The 22,657-nt window shown below is 42.0% G+C and overlaps 1 protein-coding gene across 1 annotated transcript in view; it reads left to right on the top strand.

Moving 5' to 3' along the window:
* PPARGC1A (PPARG coactivator 1 alpha) overlaps positions 1-22,657 on the top strand; it is a 632,304-nt gene that overhangs the window by 314,981 nt on the left and 294,666 nt on the right. The gene's annotated exons all lie outside the window — the stretch shown is intronic.

Here is a 22,657-nt window from a genome sequence, read left to right as displayed (position 1 = left end):
GTAGCCATTAATGATTTTCTAATACTTGGTCCGCACGAAAATGCTACATCATTGGTCTATGAAAACGATCGCATTTCTGGTAGCCATGCAGAGATCTCGTTTTACTGGGAGCTGCCTGAGAGCTTCTTAGGTATACCCTCACCTTGCATTCTGTTTTATTTGGAATAATATGAGTCCTGGTTGATAATGTTCAGAATCAGAGAACCCTCCAAATATGGGAGACGTTTTCCAAAAAGACCGGAGCTGAAATGTTTGTCTCCACATATCCCATGGGCAGAATGATGGACGCCGAGACACTCAATTTTTTGCAAGCCACAGTGTTTTCCTGAGCACGGACGACTGTGTTTGCCACCTCCCCTTTACCAAAAACATGTTTATTTAAATATTGCTCCATCCCCACAAGCACTTTTATTATTTACAGATTTAAAAAAATGACATCATTACTTTTCTTCTGAATTTTTTAAAGCGACAATTGTGCAATTAAATTACTGAATTCATTTATATTTAATTGTGCTTTTGGTTTTAATGTGCTATTGGACGGCATTTCTTTCTGAGGCTGTTAGTTTTCCACGCAACACGGAGAATCTAAGGCTATATCAAAGAAATATATTACATGGGCAAGACAAAGTCTCATTAGTGTTATTTATAGCATGCTGAAACCTCATTAGGGGAAGGTATGCTGGATTCAGAAATGCATTACCGGGAACGCTTTGTTTTTTTGCGCTGGAGAAATTGCTTTTATTGTGTTTCTTTGTCACAAGCATAGTGGCTACTGGATTTTTTGGTTTCTTAAAGTATGAAATAAATTAAGTTGGAAGAAAAGAGTAATTAATCCACTAGCAAGTATAGCCTCATCATATTAGCAGAATGGCCTACACACGGTTGTAAGGAATTTCTATTTACCCACACACCTTAACCTCGACCAACCATGAATTTATAACTTGTTTCACTTCAGGTAAAAAGCAATATTTTTCGGGGCAGTAGTTTGCATCTTAAACAGTAATAATGTGCTTTTAGTGCGTTTCAAATCAGGGATGAGTGAAACCCGAGGTGCAAAGGCACACATTTTCCAGTTTGGGAAGTCCTGTGTGTTATAACGTGAGCCACGGATTCGGTCCTGCGGCCCTGGGTCAGTGTTGTCCCGGAGGCATGCCGGAGGCCTGTGATGTGAGGCAAACGGGAACAGAAGAATGAGTCCCCAAGTTGTTCAAATGAAACTCGTCTGGAGTGTGTGGCTGCCTGATGAGATGGAGCGTGGAAATGTGCGGCCGTTGCAGTTAAATTTTGCTTTTTGCCAAGACTTGGCCTTGCTGAGGGTGGGATAGGGGAGGTGATTGAGAGCCAGACACTGATTTTGCTGCTCCATTCTCATCCTGACTGTGGTTGTTTATTGTCACCTGTCTTTGGGTGAAAGGCTGTATCAGGAAGGAATCCCATCCGCTGCGAGATTCAGAAAACTCAACTGATATGATATAAGTACATTTATTATTTACTTAACAGGTGGTGTAGGTGGTCTTAGCCTTGTGTTCCTTAGCTCAGCCATGTCATTAAGAATTCACATTCTTTTCCATCCTTCTCTGTTGTTCTCAGTGTTTTACTTCTTTATGCTGTTGCCACATGGTCTCAAGGTAGCTGCCATAGCTCTTGAGTATTGTATCCTCACACTAAGTGTTGCAAGCAGAAAAGGAAGGACGGGGCAAAAGTTTTATAATTTTGTATATATATTTTTTCCCATAGAAAGGAAGCTCTTCTCTTAAACTCTTCAGGCTTCTCCTTATGTTTCATTGACCAGAACTGGTTCACTTGACCCTCTCCCCCACCAACCCCAAACGAATTGCTAATTAGCAGTTACTAACTACTAATTAGCAATAGATTACTAGCATTGGACTAGGGTGTGGAGAGGGATCCATGATTCCTAAGTTCAAGGGTCCTCTTTGCAGGGAGAAAGTGGGCTATTGGATAATGAACATTCAATATTTGTTGTCTGTCTTGATGGCCACAGAGCAATTATAAGATTGCTTTTAAGTGGCAAATATTTTCACTAGCCACATTTATAATCATATTCTTTGGATATGGACCAACATAGAGAAGATTATTCTTTGGACCAACATAGAGAAGATTTTCTCATCTGTCCTTCATCTTCCCTTCCTTCTATTCACTCATTTATCCATCCACCCATGCATTCATCTGCTTACCTAATCCCCTCCCCGTCTGCTGAACACATGAAGAACAGCTTAGTAGGTTCATATTCATTGCTTTGTGGAGTAGAGAGATAAACCGGACATGATTTCTGCTCTAAAACGAACACATATATTTAGAGATCGGACACATGCCCAAGTAATAGTAATTCCTGGTTGAAAGTGACACATTGACCTGGGAATTCAAAGGTGGGGGAACTAGGGAAGCTCTCTGGAATAAGAGGGGATGCTAACATTTCATATCTAACACCCGTATTAAACGCAATAGTCCTTTTTGCAGTCTTCTTATTGAAAAAAACTTCCTTGTTTCTCTCATGAGTTATTTTTTGACAGCTTTTTCTTTTTGCCCTAGCTTCCTGTGGCCACCAGTGACACATCCAGGTGTGACGTGGTCACTGGTTGAGAGAGGAGTGGTGATAGGGGCAGAGGTGGGTCTTGCTGTTCTTTTGCTTCACTTGATAATGAGTCCATTTGAATTTGTGGACGGATTGGGCGGCTGGTTTTGATGAGATTGCTATTGGAATTATGTCACCAATGACTCCAAGTGATGCATCCGGAGCAAGCTCACTACAGCAAAAACCAGGGGAGAAACAGAAATCATCAGCCACATTAGCGGTGATGGATGATCATGGCATTGACGCAGTCTCTTTCTCTCTCTTTTTTTTTTTTTGTTCTCTTGGAAGCAGGCAGCCCTGTACCTAGCTACCTGTCCAAGATACAATGACATAAATAGCTCCTAGGTGTACATCTACAAGTGGCCCACCTGCCAGCTTAGACTCAAAGTCAGAAGCCGTTTAGGGCAGAGGGGCAAACTTGAAGCTTGTGGGTCAAGTTTAGCCTGTAGTCATCTTTTGTTGGGTACATAGTATTTTAAAAAGGGAAATTGCAAAAAATAAAAGTTCAGCTGATTTAAAATACAATGGAGAGACAGAAATTCTGGGTCCACATCGCCACACGGCAACAGTTGCCTGGAACTGAGCAGCTCCATCTGCTCTGAACAGGGTGTGCCCTCTGGAGTCGGCCCTGGTACCCGCTGTTCCCTGTGGCCTTTCGAGGCTCTGCTGGCTTCTCCCACATTCCCTGGGGGACGATGGAAACTTTGGGGTTCAGCATCTCTGCCTTAGAGGTTTTAGTTCAGATTTAGGAAACACAGAACAGGTATGCTCTATCCATTTAGAAATTATTCTACTCTTCTTATCTTTCACAATTCACAAAACTTACCACTGTCTTCTAAAGGTTTTATTTTTTTTTTGTCTAAAGTCATGAGTAACTTCATAGTTGAATTGCTAATAGCCACCTCTATAATGTGTTGATATTTCAGTTAGGGTTTTTTTTTATTTTTTTGCTTTTTTATTGATCAGTTACAGTTTACTTTCAATATTATTTTGTGTTGGTTTTAGGAGGACGGCATAGTGGTTAGACAACCATATACTTTACAAAGTGTTCCCCCTGATGAATTCAGTATGCACCTGGCACCATATATAGTGATTACAATATTATTGACTATATTCCCTATGCTGTACTTTACATCCCCATGACTATTCCATAACTATCCATCTGTACTTCCTTTTATTTAAAGATTTTATTTATCCTTAGAGAGAGGGAAAGGAAGGGAGAAAGAGGGGGGGACATCAATGTGTGGTTGCCTCCTGGGGGCGCTTCTCCAGGGACCTGGCCTGCAACCCAGGCATGCGCCCTGACTGGAAACTGAACCTGCCACGCTTCTAATCTGTACTTCCTAATCCCTTTACCCTTTCACCCCGTGCCCCAAACACCCTCCCCTTTGGCAACCACCAGTCCGTTCTCTGTCTATGAGTATGTTTAAATTTTGTTTGTTCGTTTGTTTTGTTCCTTAGATTCCACAAATAAGTGAAATCATATGGTGTTTGCTTTTCTCTGACTGACTTACTTTACTGAGCATAAGAACCACGAGTCCCATCCAAGTCTTCAGTGAAGGAAACTTGTCTGGGCAGAATTAATCCAGCTGAGTGTATGTATGAATGGACACATGTACACACATATGCACACACATATATGAACTCTCTACTGGGGACCATTTTGGAAGGCAATGACCTCTTTCGAGAACTGTCATTAAACAATCCCAAGTGGCTTGAAAGAGTTACTGCACCTCCCAAGTAAGCAATTTACTTCTTTGAGACACTACAAATTACAATCCTAGGAAATTGGTGTGAGTTATTGTGTTGTTACTATTGCCGTTAAATAGTAGTGATAATGGATTTCTGTAGTACCTTGACACCGCATAGCTAAAAACAATTACATTTAAATATCAATTTAATTTAATGTGAAACTGTGTTCTGTCTAATCATTGTAGCTAATTGCCATCCTTTGGAAGCAGTTTCCACAACACTTTTATTAACGGTCTGGTAGCAAGTTCGATGTTGGGAGGTTTCTTGCATGAAGCATCATGCAGCCTCAATTTATGTATGTCAGAAATGTCTCCTTAAGTGTATTTACTAGCTGATGTGTATGTAATGTATGACCTGCTGAAGATTAGAAGTGTCAGCGGAGTGGCCATGCTTTTGAATCATATGTGTCCGGAGAGTGTTCATGAGGATAAGATGAAGGCTCCAAATAACAAAGACAATACAGGACAATGAGAAGGGAGAGCTGGTTGCGCACTCCTCCTGTCACCTGGCAATCTCTGTTGACAACCAATAGGTGTTCGGTAAATACCCAGAAATCAAAGAGTACTGTAGTAAGTACTGTTTGTAATAATCTTTCTGAGACAATGCGAGCTGTGTAATGTCAGAGTAATGCTAAAAGAAAATAAGGTGAAATGCCTTAAATGCATTCTCCCTGATACCCTTAAAGAAAGAAATTGCCAACAGGTCCGAGTCAGTAGGAAATAAACTGATATTTAAGTTGTTTATGTAAAATGGCCCGACAGGCCGATGATGGGCTTTAAAGTCAGAAGACCTTCTTTTCAGACCCGATTCTTCCTCTTTTTGACTGTGGGACCTCAAGCAAGTTATTAGATATTTCTGAGTCCTTTGCAATTTCCCCTCTTTAATAAAGATAGATATATCTCATAGGGCTGTTGAGAAGTTTAAGTAAGATGATTTATGTGTGGAGCTTGCATAGTGCTGGCCACACTGGAGATGCTTAATTGTGCTTGTCAATTGTCAAGTTCTATTTCTTTGCAAGAAGAAAAGCTTTTTTACATCTTGTATGTTAGGAATTTTCCAGAAATGGCCCGTATTATTGGACCGAATACGTGAAAATGAGCTGGTTGTTCCTACCTATGTTTCTTGCCTTTTCTGAAAGTGCCTATTTGGCTGTCAGCACGAGGACCTTCTTTCCTAGTGATAATTTCCCTGAAGATTTGGTGATTTTTGTTGCAGAGCTGGGGTAGGAGTAGGTGGGTTTGGAGCCAAGACTTGAAGTCCTAGAGCACTAAATTAAGTGATTTAGACAGGTATTTGTTTAGTATGTGCCACTCAGGCTGCCTATCAGTGTCTTCATGACTCCCCATTAAGGTCGACCTCTTTCTAAGAGCTACAGGTTGAGATATAATGGTTCCCCCTTATCCACGATGGATATGTTCTGAGACTCCGAGCGGATGCCTGAAACCCTGGATAGTACCCCAGACTACTATATCTTTTCTATACATACATATGCATGATAAAGTTTATTTATAAAGCATGCACAGTAAGAGATGAATAACAACAATAATAAAATAGATCAATTATAATAGTATACTATAATAATAGTTACACAAATATGGTCTCCCTCCCTCCTTCACTCCCTTTCTTTCTCTTTCTGTCCTTTTCTCCCTCCCTCCCTCTCTCTCTCTCTCTCTCAACTGATCTGATAACCCAGACAGCTTCATGTCCCAAGTGGGATGGAGCAGATGGTGTGAGATTTTATCATGCTACTCAGAACAGTGCGTAATTTAAAACTTATGAATAGTTTATTTCTGGAATTTTCCATTTAATATTTGTGGATTATGGTTGATTGCAGGTAATTGAAACTGTGGGAAGAGAAACCATGGAAAGTGAAACCGTGAATGGCAGCGTGCTGTATCGGAAGTGAAATAGGTCATATCAAGCTCTTAAGTTAAAATCTGGTTTTGTTCTCGCCATAATTGGGTCACTTCCATGCACAATATAGCCCATTGGTCTTCAAACCTAAGGCTGAGTCATGTGGTCCAGATGGGTAGGGTTGACCAGCTGGCTAGTTGATGGCACCGGCACCCAGGCCAAGTTGCTCAGACTGGCTGTGCTAGACAGCTGAGCACCAGGCAAGCACAGAAGTGGTGTGGAAGGATGTGCTGTCTGGTTGCCACTTGTAAGAAGGATGGGATGCTCAGATGGCAGAGATGGCAGAGTCAGAGACCCCTGCTGTGAGATGAGTGCTAGGATCCCCTCCTCCCCTTTCGCCTCACCCCTTCTCTTGGCTCCTGGGGCTCCTTCCTTGTCCTTCTCCTCTGTGGGGTTTCTGTACTCATCTGCAGCTGGATGGGAGGATCTCTGGCTCTGTGCCACCACTTCTAAGGAGGCAAAGGTAGACCAGGGAATGGAGTTTCAGTGACAGAGGCTCCGTGTGCCCCACCCCCCTTCTCCTACATCCTTGAACTTGCTCCTCCCTCCCACCCCATCCCTTACATCTGTTGTGGAGGCTCAGGAGGAATAGAGGTATGGGCTATGCTACTACTCAGCATCTATTTTCAGTGTCAATTGTGGGAATCAATAATTGAACAGTGAGATTTAAATATGAAGTGCTATATGAATGCTAAATAGACTTTCAGTTGAGAGGGACTCTGATGTTTCAGTTATCATAAGGAGGGATGGGTATACACAGATATAAAGGCTCATTCTATAAATATCATGGCAAAGTAATATATTCATTTGTTCAACAAATATTTATTGAGTACCTGAGTGCCTCTTAAGAGCCAGGTATTATGGCAGGGGGTAGAGATACAGAAATCACAATCAACTCTGCCTCCATGCCCAAAGGACTTATGTGCTGATGGGGAGAGATAGGCAATAAGCAAAGGAATAGGTAAAATATATAATATTATGAAGTAGTATTAAATGCTATGAAGAAAAATAAAGCAAAGGGGATAAGGAAGTGGGGAGAGGTGGAACTTTAAATGGGATGGGCTAGATAATTTTATTTTAATAATTAATTCTTACCAAGGAGTTTAGATTCTCCAAATTAAAATCTATTTCAACCTAGGGTAAAGAATCCTTTTCTATTACGTAGATAGTCTTTCTAGAAATGGCATTTATGGTTATAGATGTGTGTGTGTGAGAGAGAGAGTTTTTATAGCTCCCAAGTTAGGATTTCTGTTTCCACCAATACTTCTGGGCTCCACTAATTTACTAATCCTTTTTTTCTAGTTCTTTCTAGTTACATTAGCCTTCCTTTCCTATCTCATTCTTTCAAAATATCTTTTCTGCTTCCTCATTGAGTAGCACCTTCTAACCACTGTGTGTACTCCTAGAAAATCAAATTCAGAGGCCCTTGAAAACTCACAGATGAACAAACACCAGGCTCCACTCGGTGTGCGTGAATATGCATACAGCCATCACATGGTGGCCAAGAGCCCAGGCTCTGGAGTTAGGGCTGAGATCCTGGGCCAGTTATTTGATCTTTCTCGACCTCAGTTTCCTCGTCTGCAGAATGAGGATGATGATTCCTCCTTCAGAGCACTGTGATGTGAATTAAATGAGAAGGCCCAAGCAAAATGTGTAGCATGCTGCCTGACCTATAATATGCTTAAGAGGTGTTAGGTGCTCTCATCCTGACTTTTCCTCATGCTAAGTTTGGAAGATAATTAGTATAGTATTTTTTCCTTAATCTTAGAGCTAGCATGGATCATGGTAATCGTCTGGTTTACTGGTTTGCAAATAGTTATTATTTTTTAAATCTATCAAAGGAACCCCATTTTCCCAAAAGAAGTTCAGCATGGAACTTCATCCCCTAAGGAAGATCAGTGGGATTAAGCTTGCTGAAATGGGAGCAAGAAGTCTGCATCCTGCCCATTCAGCCTGTGTCCCTTGGGACCTCAGCCTTCTCTTTTCTTCCCATAATGGCCTGAGGGCACTTCTGAGAAAGACTAGGGATTCTCAGGTCTTTTAGACCAACCACAGAAATTTATCAGAGGGATGGCGACTCTAATCTTCCCTCAAACGCTCTGTATCGTTAAATCCTCCCTGTAAACAGTCCATGTCGTGTCCTCCCTAGAAAGATTGGGGGTGGGAACCGGCAGTTTGGACTTCTCACTTACCTACTTCATCCCATTCCCTTTTTGTGTTCCAGTGAATTTTTCTTTCTGAGATCATGAGGCCACCTCTTTGGCGAGTCCAGTGGATTTTTCATCCTGCTTTATCTCTATGCAGAATCTGCAGTTGGCCATCTCTTCCCTCCCGGAACTCCATCACTCTGGGGCTTTCGTCGTTGCCCTGTGAGGGCCTGAGGCATCTCAATGCTGTTTCCTAAGTGATAGCTTTGATTATGTCACTCCCTCTCTCAGCAGCCCGCCATGGCTCCCTATGGGCCTATAGAATCAACACACTCTGACATAAAGCATTTTTTAAACCTTAAATTTTATGACTGCCCTGGATTACCTGAACCTGTTCTTGACCTCCCACAATGTGGATGTCAGAGTTGAGAAAGTTTACTTAAATGAAAAAAAATAAAGGTGAAGTTAGGGAACATGGGAAAGAGAAAGGACCCTTTGTCTGGACCTGGTAAGATAGGTAAGATTTAAATTGGTAGAGGTGGAAGCAAGAGCATGAGTGTAAGTATTTGCCTTTATTCATCCCACTAGATTGAAGTGATTTGAGACCAGGGACTGCTGTGTGATTCATCTCTGGAACCCCCACAGTGCTGGGCTCCCAACTTTGCTCACCATAACCCTGAAGAAGTGAATGCATGACAGAAAAAATGACCAACTGGATTTGTAGTCTAGCGAACTCAAAAAAAATTTGCACTAGTTAATGTAGCCTATTAATAAGTAGATTAAACCCTTTGAAAAATGAAAACCAATATAGAAATGTAGTTTTATTATCTAATTCCCTAATGTGGTTTTTGTTTTATAAATGATGTAATTATGTTATTACAATGTGTTTGTCTTCATTAATAATTTTGTCAGAGGAAAGCCAGTGTCCTGTTGGAACTATTTGTATACCTGGGTTTTTTATTGTGGCTTTTCCGAGGGAAGCTATATCAAGTTTTGTTGTTTCTTTTGTTTGTTTGTTCGTTAAATAGTGCTGCATCACAAAGCACTTTAAAATTCAGTGACTTGAAGCAACCACTATTTTTATTTCTCACGAGTCTAAGGGCCAGTCCTGTCAGTTTAAGCCAGGCTCAGACTGTCTCAGCTGCACCCATTCTTTTGCTCAGGCCACCTGCTGGCTCAGCGAGGAGCTGGCAGGATAGCCTTAACTCTGCTCCAGCTGGTGTCAGGCTAGCCTAGGCTTATTTTCTTGGTGAAGGCAGACGAGAGAGAAAGAGAGCAGAAGCAGTGGTCAAGGCCACCAGGCTCAGGTCACACGCACTGTCACATCCACACATGCTACTGGCTAGAGCAAGAGACAAGGCCACAAAGATCCAGGGGATGGGGAGATAGATTCGGTTTCTCATGGGAGACGCTATAGAGTCACATGGCTAAGGGTGTGGATACGGGGAGGGACAGCAAACTGGGGACATCCATCTCTGCAGTCACTATCCCACAGGAGTTCTACATACTTGGTCATTTTCTCTTGAGACTATGAAGGAGGCCAGGGAAGACGAGCATCGCTCCAGCTTGCGAGACCATGAGCTTCCTTCGGTCTCATCAGCACTCAAGCAACCACTTGAAGGTGCTCAGAGTATTGCCATTCCGCCGGCTCCTGAAGCTGATTTAGCTGTTTAAAGACGAATGCCGTATTCTGTCCTTTTCATGCCCTCTTAGTTTCTTATCTTCTAACACAGGAAATGATAGATCAGTTGATTTGTTGCCTTTGTGTCTATAATAAGTGCAGAAAATAAAAGACCTTGTGAGGTTCATAGGAAGCAGGTCTGTAGAGAAACAAAGAGAGGTAACCCTGGTTTGCCTTTTTCTTGGCTTATTTTTTAAAGGCAAAGTCCAGAAGAAAGTAGAGTCTCCAGGATGCTGTTTGGTTTGGGAAGGATCTAACGAGGTGTGTGAAGGCATCTGTGGGGGTCGGGGTGGGGGGAAGTGAATGGAAGTGCTGATCTGGAGTATTGGAAGGTACGAGAAAGAAGGGACTGATCAATAGCTATTTTTCAAGTGTGGAGCATAATTTGTGTCAGGCTGCTGAAATGAGTTAGTGCTTCATAGTTAATGGCTGTGAGCACATTTCTTTATTGCAGCACTCTCCAAAATGTTTGCCATCAACAATTCTAAAAGGCTGTGAGTGACTCACAATGTGAGTAATGCATCGGTGCTTCGTGAGCTGGGGCCTCTCTTCCGAAAACCTTCCCCTCGGACGTGGTGTCTCTGTATTCACGTCTCTGGCTTGGCTGCACCTCGCATCAGCTGGTATTCTTGCCGTCTTGTTTGGATAGTCCTCTTCTGCAAGTTGCACTTTTTTCCTTTGGGGCTTGCCTGGTTCCCCTACTCTTCAGTAAGCCCTGAAGAAACACCATTCTCTTGCTATTCACAGTGTAGTCCAGGGACTCATAGCATAGGCGTCGCCGGGGAGCTTACGCATTCCCGGCCCCACCCCAGACCTATAGAATCAGAGTCTGTACTCGAACAAGGTCCCCATGGGATTCACATGCACACAAAAGCATGAGGAAACACTGCTGTTCCACAGACATTGATTTTTGCCCCTGCTATTTCTGCTCCCTCGCTGTTAACCTCCTCAAGGACAGAAAATTCCCCTTACCTTAGGTCCGAAACTGACCCTCGACTTTTCACTGACCTCTTTGGGAGGGATTCCAAAGCAAGAGGGGCTACAGTGGCATGGATGGAAGTCAAGTCTCATGAGAAGACATATACTGGGGTGGGCAAAAGTTTGTTCACAGTCATAACACAAATAAATAATACAATCATTCATAGATAATAATACAGGAATAAACTCTGTGTTTTGTGTACTCAGAATTGTGAACCTACGTGGGCCCACCCCTGTATTTTTTTCGTGATTGCATATTGGTTTTGGTCACTGGAAAGTCGGGGTGGCTATGAGGTCTTCTTTCTCCCTCTGAAAAGTGGTGTGAGCCACAGAGAAGTCTGGAAATTAGACACTTACAAAAGCAAAGGCCGTGGTATCTTACCTTCGCCATACCCTAATAGTAATCAGGAATTTCTGCGAGAGGAGCGGGTGCTGCCTGTGATTAGAGGCGTCTTAGAGATACGATCCAGTCGAAAGAGCCCCCACATAGTGAGTTATATGCACTCATCGGGTGTATTCCGCAAATCACGTGCCACGCACTGAGCCAAGCATCATATATTCATGGTATGATTCAATCAGCCCAATGGAGTATGACCCCCATTTTACGGATGACAGAATTGAAGCTCAGGGGAGGGGAGTAAATTGCCCAAAGTTGCACAGCTCGTGAACTGCGGGATTTGAAAGAGCCTGCATTCCTCAGTTTTATATGGTTTCTCCAACTGGAAATTCCTTTCTTTCGTTCTAAAACCTCTGGGTTTCCCAGGCACGTATTTTGAGAGGGGACATTACAGGAAGCTAATTCCTGACCTTCTTCCACACTGGGGCTCAGGTATTTTGAGTTCCCCGTCCCCATCCTTGTCTTTGTTGTCTGTTTCAAATGCTGCCTCCAGCATGGCACCCATTTTGATACTGTCCAACAGGATTCCGCCTCTCTCTTTGAATTCTGTTGCCTGGGCTGTCTGGAAGCTTCACTTACTTGTGGAATTATCTAGCACCTTCTCTAACAAGGAAGTGCCATTCTTTTCTCCCCTCTGCACCCTTTGCCCTGCCTGGCACGATGCCTGCCACATCACACACAACACATATTTGTTCAGTGAATTGAACCTGAGCTGATTTCTCTCTGCTGGGGACCTTGGGAGTGTCAGGACTCCGGCTGGGCAAAAGGTTGTTAACAGAAGAGAATTTCTCGACACAGACTATTTCACACCTTCACTCAGGGCCAGCCCAGATTTCTCTTAAACTTCCGGCCACAAAGAACTGAGGCAGAGGGCTTGATGAGTAGGAGACAGAACGTGTTAGAAAACTTCAATAGCTACCCTGATGGGCCCCTGAGAAAAGGGGAACCCGTCTGATTGTATTTGCTCCTTAAAAACCTCAACTAGAAAGAAAGCAGAAAACGTTTAAAACTTCCTCTTGGAAAGCTATGCTGCCTTTGATTTTTCAGGATGTCTTCAAGTGATTTGGGTCTATTTTTAATACCCGTGAGACATGATGTTGTAAGGAGAGCTAAATATAGGGGCCACATCCCCATCTCTTTTATTCATTGGCCTTAATCTCCTTAAGAAGAAAAGAAAAGGCATACCATATTTCGCCCCCAAGTTGTGACATTTGCCCTGACGGGTCCCGATGAAAGAAAATTAATAAATACCGTGTCGGAAACGAAGATAATGAATGGATTCTTTTTGGAGGAAATGTTAAATGGGAGTTTATGTTAAACCTCCCCTGCCTGCTGAAGACTTTGAGATAGCTCCCTTCCTTTTCCTTGGGGTCCTTTGGGGACAGCCAGCCTGTGTTACTAGAGCGAGCTTGAGCACCCTACCATCAGCCTCCAGAAGAGCAGGGCGCTCCGCCAAAAATAACGCACGGCTTCAGAGCGGCAGCTCTAATTCTAGCTCATTATAAACCTACGAGTCTTCTCCTTTTTCTCTCTCTCCTTCTTCTTAAAGAAGGCATTAAGTATATGTTAAAAACAAACAATGTTGTGTGTACCCATTGGACCAGAAGGAGAGCCTACAGCTTCTTACAACAGCTGTAAGCCTGAGGGATTTGTGTTGGATGGCTCTGCTTTCTCCGTTCTATGTATTTTTCTCATGCCTTCCCACACACCTTCAGGACCCGTCATTTCCATTTGTCTTGGGTGGATCCCCATGTTGTCAACATCTGCGATGTGGCTTGGCAAAGTCCCTGGGGTGAGCCTTCAATCTGGTGCTGATCCCAGTCGTTGTGGAGGCTGATGAGAAGAGGAAGGCAGTTGGGTGTGTGGCTAACAGAATGGGCTCTGGAATCCCACTCTGGATCCTGGCCTCACTCCTGCAAAGGCACGAGAACTTGGGAAAGCTGTTCAATTTTTCCCATGCTTCGGTTTCCTCACCTGTAAAAGAACAGTCATGAGAGTATCTCACATCATTGTTTTGAAGATTGAAGCACATGGCACATAGGACGAACTCAATATCCTTTGGCCTCCAACTCTGCTATTGTAACAAAGGGTGACTATTCTAGAGCTGTGAAATGATTCAAGCCCCTGGTTGGATATATACTTGCTATGTTTTAACAACCACCTGCAAAACAGCGTTGGTTTAATTTGGTTTCCAGATTTGTCCACAGTCCTGATCCCCAGTGTTGTTTTAGGCGGGGTGGCAGCTTCAGCTTTAGAGGAGAAGCTGCATCTACAACAGGCATTGTACCTGTGCTCCAGGTAGGCTGCTTCTTGGAGAAGAAGTCTTCCACTCTGCTTCCTCTGCTGTTCCTCAGTGAATAAGAGCCACCCATATGCCCTGCCTGAGAGACAGATCTGCAGCTGAAACATTGGAGGGTTTCTTCCAGTGAGCTAGGAACCCAGAGGTCTTGAATAGCGCTCTTTCTGCCCAAGACCAAGAAATATAGTCCCCACCCACCCCCTAAACCTTCCAAAAGAAGCTGCACTTTATAATCTCTGCGTGCTGTGCTCCTGTCCCTCCATCTACAAGGAAGGCAGCGCTCCCAAGGAGGGCAGCTTTGCTAAACACCATTCAAAAGGTGGTTAACCTCTCTGCTGGTCTCTGGTTGGCCTGCCTCTGAAGAGAAACTTTGGGGAAATAACCGTGGGGTTATTAGGTCAGAAGGGCCCTTGCCTCCCCCCACCCCCAACCTGTCTGTTTATACAAATCATTGACTAGAATCTAGCAGAAGAGAGTTCATTGGTCTGTGTAGACCTCAGTGTCTTATAGATGTCCATGGATATTTGGATTTGGAAATGAATGTAAAATACAAAAAGAATTCAGAGGTCAGAGTACCATGAATTATTGTTACAGTGCTGAGGTCTGCACTGCTGTAGACACATTTCAGAATCCATTGTATTTCTTTTTTATTTTATTTATTTTTAGTTCCTTTTTTATAGATAGGGGAAGGGAAGGAGAGAGGGAGAGAAACATCAATGTGTGGTTGTCTCTTGAGCTCCCCCTACTGGAGACCTGTACTGCAATCCAGGCATGTGCGCTAACTAGGAATCGAACCAGCAACCCTTTGATTCTCAGGCCCATGCTCAATCCACTGAGCTACACCAGCCAGGGCAGAATCTATTGTATTTTAAAACACTGCACCCAAAACCTTCAACCTAGATTTTGTCCTAAGGGTTGAGGCAGGGGCTCCATATCACTCTTCTCCAAGGACACTGTAGTCTGAGCAGGACTCCTGAGGGTGAGCTGTATCAGCGCAAGATGCTGGGATGGGGCGGACCCCTGGGGTCTTGCAGGCATGTCCCTTTCTCCACAACTCAGCTCTTCCTCGTGGCTGAAATGCTTTGCTTGCCTGGTTGGCTCCCTCATAGGACAGTGAGGTGTGCGTGTGTTGCCCACATGTCTCAGCCACTAGCACCCAGCACCATTCTTGGCACAGAGTAGGCTTTTAATTCATGCCTTTAGGATCCATGGGCAATAACGTGATGGCTCAGAACACCACTTTGCATCTGTTTATTTATAAAGAAAGACATTTATCTTGATTTGTTATAGGACTGGATTTATCTCTGATGCCAGTTTAAGACCCAGAAAAACATTTGAATTTGAATTCCGATGTTCGGTCTGTCCACACATTTACTGTGTATTTGATAGCTCTGACAGGCACATGTAAAATCTAAAATGAAGTGAATTAAATAAATTGTAGAATTTGTCTCCCTACCCTTACTTCCTGCACCCTGAAACTGTTAAACAATTGTGTGCTCAGTTTCATGGTTGCTAGGTTAATACATGGTCTGCATCTGCAAATTGGAGTTTGTTGTGGAACCTTGAAAAATTACGGCTGTTCAGACAGAAGCTAGAAAGTATGAATTTAGCTCTTATTTTATATTCCTGTCATAATGCTTACCTAGAAAAAAATAAATGAACAGCCGTGTTTGTCTCAAGTGGCCCTACCTCTAAATTACATATATTTTTTTTTGTGGTTTTAAACCAGATCCTTGATGTTACTTTAACTCAGTTTTCATGGTTTAATTTATCGTAGTTGGTAAAGATTATTCATCACTCATTTAATTCCAAGGTTATCTATTGATTCTTTTCTCCTCATTTGGTATTTTCTGACATTTTGTGGCACTCAATATTGACTTATAATACAAAATCAGTCGTCTAAATGTTCATAGGAGGTGTCGTTCACTCGTCATCAGCTGTTTTTCTGAAGTAGTAAGTGGAATAGTTATTATGTATGTCGAGGTAGTTGAGTGATTTAAGGGGGGGAGTCCTGCCTTTCACACCCACTGGATCATGCTTATGAAAGTCCTCACATACTTTATACATGAAATCACCGAGCAGGTTCCTTAGGGGTAGCACCACGCAGTGTCTTGGTGGGGAGCTCAGTTCTTCCCTGGAACGTTTACCAGTCTTTCTGTTCTTAAGCCATGTAAATCCACACTCTAGTTTAAAATAATAATAATAATAAATAATAATAAAACTTGCTGTGCAAATAGACTTTTAAGATAAGTCTCCCTAGCCCACTGTTTCTTAAACTTAATGATTCAGCATCATTAAAATGCACATGAAATCCTGCGATTTCGCATTTCTAATGAGCTCCTGGCTGCTGCTGGTCAGTACAGTTTGAGGAGCAAGTCCTTAGCCCATCTTCCAACCAAATTCCCATCCTACTTGGCTTTGACTTTGAAATCCTCAAACTGTATCCGAGGTTTTTCCTTCATTACAATGTTAGGATTAGGAGGAAATACAGATAGAAGAGATGTGACTCATCCCCAACACCATTTATATTTTGTGACAGTGATGGGAATGTAGAATGTGTTGCAAACATGTAAACTAATTGGGTAGTTTCTAATAGTCTTTGTTCAGAAAATTTGGTGGTTGGTAAAGTCAATTTCAGGAGTTTTTGAACTTGTATTTTCTAAATTTATTTGTGCCTAAGGGACTATGGTGATCTATCACCTCCTTTCCTCCAATCTGTCACCTCCTTTCCTCCAAGCCCTTCTCGTCTTCTGAGGTTCTTCTTTTTGTCCCATTGTCTTCCTTGCCTGGTTGAAAAGAGTTTTACTCTCCAAGCCAAAGTGGAAAATCACTTGTGACAGTGTTAGCACATAACGCTTTAGGCTACCCCTCCTAGGTGTATTTTCAAAATCAGAAAGTGACTGAAAAGTTTTTAAAAGCAAAAGATATGATGGGGGGGGTGGATATTTTAGCCCCATGACAGTCTCCTGGAGGATTTTTTTTGGGGGGTGGTGAATAGGGAAGATGTTTCTACCCGACCATATAACCTATTTCCCATTCATCCTGCTCAGAAGATCTGCTTTCCCTCTCTACTCACTAGTCCATTGGTTATTCTTTCTGGGAGCTTATGACTTGGGATGGTCTTTAAAGTCAACTCTTTCAAGAAAGGCTCTTTAGTTACTCTCTGTTGTGCTCACCATGTGCTAAGGCAGTGCTGTGTGCCTCTGGGCTCCCCCGATGTCCAGGACATCACAGTGTCAGGAACAGTACATAAGCATACTGGAAGGGGAAATATTATTTTTATATTGCATTGGGAAGGATGATGTATGGAATGTCTTCACCTGGTTGGACTTAGATTTGATTCTTCTCAAATCAGCGACAGATTCATATGTAGAGAAAAATTGAGGTTCTCATCTATATGTTGTTTTTTATTACATTATTTTGCTTCAGGCTCAAACATATCCAAGTAATTCAGACACTGTGGATGAAATCATCTGATTTTCATCAATACATGTCTACTAAATCCTTCCGATTACAGGCAGTTGGTATTATTACATAGTTATAGGCAGACACGGTAATAACACGCAGTAATTAATTGGAGTCTACGTGGCTCAGATTTATACAAGATTTAGTTACAGCCAGGCTGTTTCTCACGTAAGTGATACAAGTAGACTTAGGTATTGAAATAGATTCTGTTTCCTGGTTTGAAAATTTGAGTCTATTGCTTTCTATCTTTGTTCATTACTTGCAGGTTAAGAAGAAGTCCTCCGTGGCTTCCCCTTTTCTTTTCCTACAATATCGTATCTTATATTTTCATTTCTCTTTTTTTCCTTGCTTATCATAGAAGCCTTTTTATTGCATTCAGTTGAATATCATTGTTGACTGATTAATCACATACGTTGATTAAGTTGGGGGATCATAAATCATGTATATCCACAAAACATTTGGCTTTTGCTTAAAATCTGTAAATGCACATTTATTCACCGCTATTTTGCTAGAGAGCCAAGGCCTTTTTCTCTGGAGTCTTTTTGTTGTGTGGAAGCAAGCCGTATCACTAATGGAACCTCTACAAATTTCAGTTACAGTTCTTGCAAGTGAATGGAGACTTTACAGACAGTGGCCTAAGTAGAGAGTCTGGGTAGATTTTTATGATCCCCTCCCTTACAACAACAATTTTTTAAAGCAATTTTTCTTTATTGGGTCTTTCCAATGCATTTGACTAGTTTCATGGAAAGCAACCAGCCTCTTTCCATTGAAATTCATATTTTATAGATATACTCTTTAATTCAACTATGTAATGGCATTGACAGGCACAACTAGACATATAGGATTGGAGAAAAACACAAGCGAATCTTGCCAAGTGTGCAGCCCCGCTCCATGCGAGCCACACTGGGTGGGTGCGGGTGTATGAGGGAGGAATCTCCCAGCCACGTGTTCTGTTGGCGTAGCCTGTGGGCGTCACTGTTGTCCAGTCTGACTCTTTTACAGAGGGAATAGCAAGCATTAATTATTCTACTGAAAGAGTGAACTGGAAAGAATATTCTGGGTGTTTTTTTCCTTTCTGAAATATGACGGTCACGTCAGAGTTCCTCCTTGTCAACCCTATCACTCTTATGGCAGCTGTTTTGGTTTGCTTGTTTTTTGTTTTGTTAGGGTTAATATACAGACACCTCTGGTGTTGTGGGTTTGATCCATTATTATACTTATTTTGTGCAGCAAGTTTCTGAAAACACCCTACCATTTGTTTCTAATTTAAAAAAGGCAAAAACAGAAGTGAAAGATTGTGAGAAAATGTCTTGAAAAATTTTGTTGAGAAGAATTTAAAGTGAGAATGTGTAATAAAAGGGGTTGTGTGTGTGCATAGAAACTCCTAAAACTTCTAACCCAGGTGTGAAGTGAATGTGTGTGGAAAATCCTCGCAGTGGGAACTGACCATCACCTGTCTTCCACGCCTGGGGACGCCTTGGCTCTGCACTTCTTTCCATCAGTGACCCCTGCCCCCTCCACCCCAGGCTTCCTTTCATTTCTAGACCGAATATCTGCATCTAATAGAACAGGTCAAAGTGCCATATTTTAGCATCAGAGAATACTACTTACAGTTTAATTCACTTGGAAAAACCTTTATATTTGCAGCCTTTTGATTTTTGAAGTGAAGTATTAACATGTTTTTTATTGTATAAGTTAAAGGAATTTCCCTGAAAGTCAAGGGAGGGCTGACTGGTGATGCATTTTATATAGATTTTTCCTTTTTATTTCTGTATGCAACTTTTCCACGAGGAAAATGTTACAAATTCTAAAACGCTTTCTATTTCTTACTAGTCAGCATATTCTTAATAAGCTGCCTATCTCAAGGCAAAAACAGTGATTTGCTGACAATGTCTGCCGTTCCTTGGCTTATGGATGTGTCACTCTCACCTCTGCCCTCATCTTCATGTGGCGCCCTCCCTGTGTGTGTCTGTACTTCTGTCCACTTTCCCTGCTTTTTATAAGGACACTAGTCATATTGGACTAAGGTCCACCCCACTGACTTTGTTTTAGGTTGATGACCTTTGTGCAGATCCGATGTCAAATAAGATCACATTCTGAAGTACGGGGGGCTAAGACTCCAACATGTGTCTTTGGGAGAACACAGTTCAGTGCCCAGCACAGGGCATAGTCATCGCCACTTGAATTGGAAAACCACTAGGAAAAATAGCTTCTCCCAGTGGCATCTCAGAGCAGATTTGTGTTGTGAAATGTCATTGCTGGCCAGTGTTATTCATGCTCTTCTTACACTTGGTTTTCAGAGATGAAACTTCTTTCGATGAAAACATTTAACAAAGACAGAAACAAAACTAATTCCTTTTTGATTGCTCGATTTAAGAATAGTGAATAAAAGCTATGAGAGTTAATAAGCTCCTGTATTCATGTGTGTTCTCATTATGTTTATATTTTGGAGACGTGCACTTTATCAGTAGTGAATTCACCCTGAGCTTCATTGATTACTTGATGCTTCGTTTTGCTTTCATTAATTTCCTTGTGAAGTGATAAGTAGCATTATAGTCATGCTATTCTGAGTTTGCATTCTGAGACAGAGTGATGCTGCATTATTGAACACTTCTAGCCTTTCTTTTTAAAATTCATATTTCTACATCATCTGTAGAAAGTCAAGCTTAATGCTATTCACTCGTAAGCAGGAAAAACCCAGACTGTAAAAGAAGGAGGGCATAGTGGAATATGTAGGATGTGGGTTGAACAAGCCGGGCTAGTAATGAAATCTATTTAAAATAATATTTTAGACTTACATGATGCTTGTGATAAATGCTCTAGTAGATTATTTCATTATTCTCACAACAAGTCTAAATATTGAGGATAGTGTATTGGTCAGGGTAGGCTAGGTTATAGTGATGGAACAAATAATCCTAGAAATTTATTTCTTATTCCCATAATGTCTGCTGTTGGTTACAATAACTCTACAAGGCAATTGTTTTCTGTGAATGGGCTCAGCATTTGATATACTTTGATATCAATGCATGTCTTATCAACAACACATGCTTTGCAGTCACTGAAGTTAGGGCCAGAGTGGGCTAAGAGTCAAGTGCAATGATTAAGGCCTCCACCTGGAGGGGGATATATGCCATTTTTCTTATATTTCATTGCCCCAAACAAGTCATGGCTATGACTGATCTTAAGGGACTTAGAGAAATGCCTAATGCCTAATCTTAAGGGACTTAGAGAAATGCAGTTTTGCTGTGTTCCTAGAATAGAGGGGAATCAGCTTTGATTAATAATAATATACCTGAGATGACAATATGTCTCTTTTATAGGTGTGGACACTAGGGACCAGAGAGGTTGGGTAACTTTCCCAGGGATACAGTGCTAGGTAATAATGGGAGCAGCTAGTCAGGCCAAGGTGTGTTTGATGTCAAAGACTTTGTGCACTGCTTTCCATGGGAACTGGTTCAACTGCCTTGTATATGGTGTGATTCAAATGGTAAAACTAATTGCTACCAGGTTTTTTTTTTTAATTCCTGTGACACCAGGAATTTATGTCTTTGGCCAGGAAGACAGTTATGTCCTTGGGAGAACACAGTTCAAGGACAGAGTTCAACACTGTGACAAGGATTTAGAGGAGTTGGGGCAAACCAGATGATTGGGGAGTCTTCCATTGAGTCTGGTCTCTAGGACAATTTTCTGGACCCTTGCTCCTCTGACCTTTTGGTCTTACACTCAGGGTAACCCTTGAAGGGGTATTTGAATATTCACAGTAGGAGAGGAGGCAAACAAGTAAAGGATGGATTTTGTATGTATCTGCTTTGCTAGACGTAAGGTGACAGGTAGAGTCTTATGATTATCAAAAAGGCAATCGTGTCAAGTTAGCTTTTTATGGCAACTTATAGTCTACAAAACATGTTTCTATATAGTCTGAAGATGAGAACAAACCTATGTGTACTATGTGATTGTGATGCTGTATCAGTGAGGTGTAAATAGGCAGTGGGACCCGAGACTGCATCCTTGAAAGGGCACTGACTAGCATGAAGTAGGTAGGGATCAAGAACACAGGCCTTGGAGTTAGAGGCTAACTCCTGGCCCATCACCTAGGCAAATGCCTTTGTCTCTCTTGGATTTTTATCTGTGAGTCAGGAGCATAATGATGACTTCATAGAATGCTTATGAAGTATCAACACGGTAAGGTTAATGCAGCGCCTAACCCAGTGGTGGGTACCTAGGGCTGTGCTCAGCAAATGCTGGCTGCTCTTATCATCATCATGGTGGTTATCGTTGGGAGGAGTTTTCAAACAAGGCATGTGATCAGTAGGCTGTATATGCACTGGTAGATCATAGTGGGGATATTACTATTGCTTCTGGAATATTATAATCACTTTCACTACAGAGAGTGGACTATATTTTGAGAATGACACCATATTACATAGTTTCCTGAAGGAACTAGCAAGATATAACATGGAAAAGAGACATGGTAGCAGAGGTTTGAGGGTGTGGGCAACTAATGTGTTTGGATCTCTGAAGGGTTGTCCTACAGAATAGGCTTTTGTCTTATTCCTATGAAGTTAAAAAATAGTACAGCCATGGAAGGTTTAGAGAGAAGAACGTTACTTCATTCTGAGACAAAGCTGTCAACCAAGGAACAGGATTCTCTTAGGAGGTAGTGAGTTTACCATCATTGGTGATAAGATCATTGTTTGTATGGATACTGGAAAGATCGTGGGGATTCAAGTGTCAGTTGAGTGATTAGAGAAGAATTACATAAGACTGAGTTTTGTGATTCTACTTCTTTATGCTCAATAAAATTATCCAGAGAGGTTTTTAAACATATACCAGTGTCTTAGGCCCTGCCCTAAACCAATGAAATCAGAATTTCTGGGATGAGGTCTCAGCAACAGTATATTTACAAAGCTTCCTAGTTGGTTTTTCTCTATCTTACTGTGCAATCAAGTTGGAGAACCACTGCTCTAACTAAAAAAAAAATAAAAGTAGGTGCCATGAATTATCCCCAGCTGCATATGTTAAAACTATAGGTAATGAACTCAGAACCACAGGAGAGAGCATCATTCTGTGACAGAAACAATAATGAAGCAGGACAGAGCTTGGTTGGGTTTGGTTCAGTTGAGCACCAAGTTTTGTGGACTCCATTCACACTGATGCCTCTGATCATTCTGGGTAATGGTGGGGAACGGGCTGAGGGTCCATGGTCAGGTTGAGATGCCTATTGCAGAATATCCTCTGGGGGAGGGGGCAGGGACTATAGATGCTCAGGATTCAACTACAGGAAAGAATCTAATTTCACCCAAAAGAGCTTGCTATTATTCATGTTTACTGGCTGGTGAGTGACTCATACGGTGTTGGGGGAGATGTGTTCAAATGAAATGTGTGGCTTCTATGTTTAGTAGCTTGTTTCTTCCAGGATAATCCTGCCCAC

This window comes from Phyllostomus discolor, chromosome 1 (genome assembly GCF_004126475.2).
Source record: "Phyllostomus discolor isolate MPI-MPIP mPhyDis1 chromosome 1, mPhyDis1.pri.v3, whole genome shotgun sequence".
Classification (NCBI taxonomy): Eukaryota; Metazoa; Chordata; class Mammalia; order Chiroptera; family Phyllostomidae; genus Phyllostomus; species Phyllostomus discolor.
The sequence above is the reverse complement of the archived record's forward strand: the minus strand, read 5'-3'. Positions and strand labels throughout refer to the sequence as shown.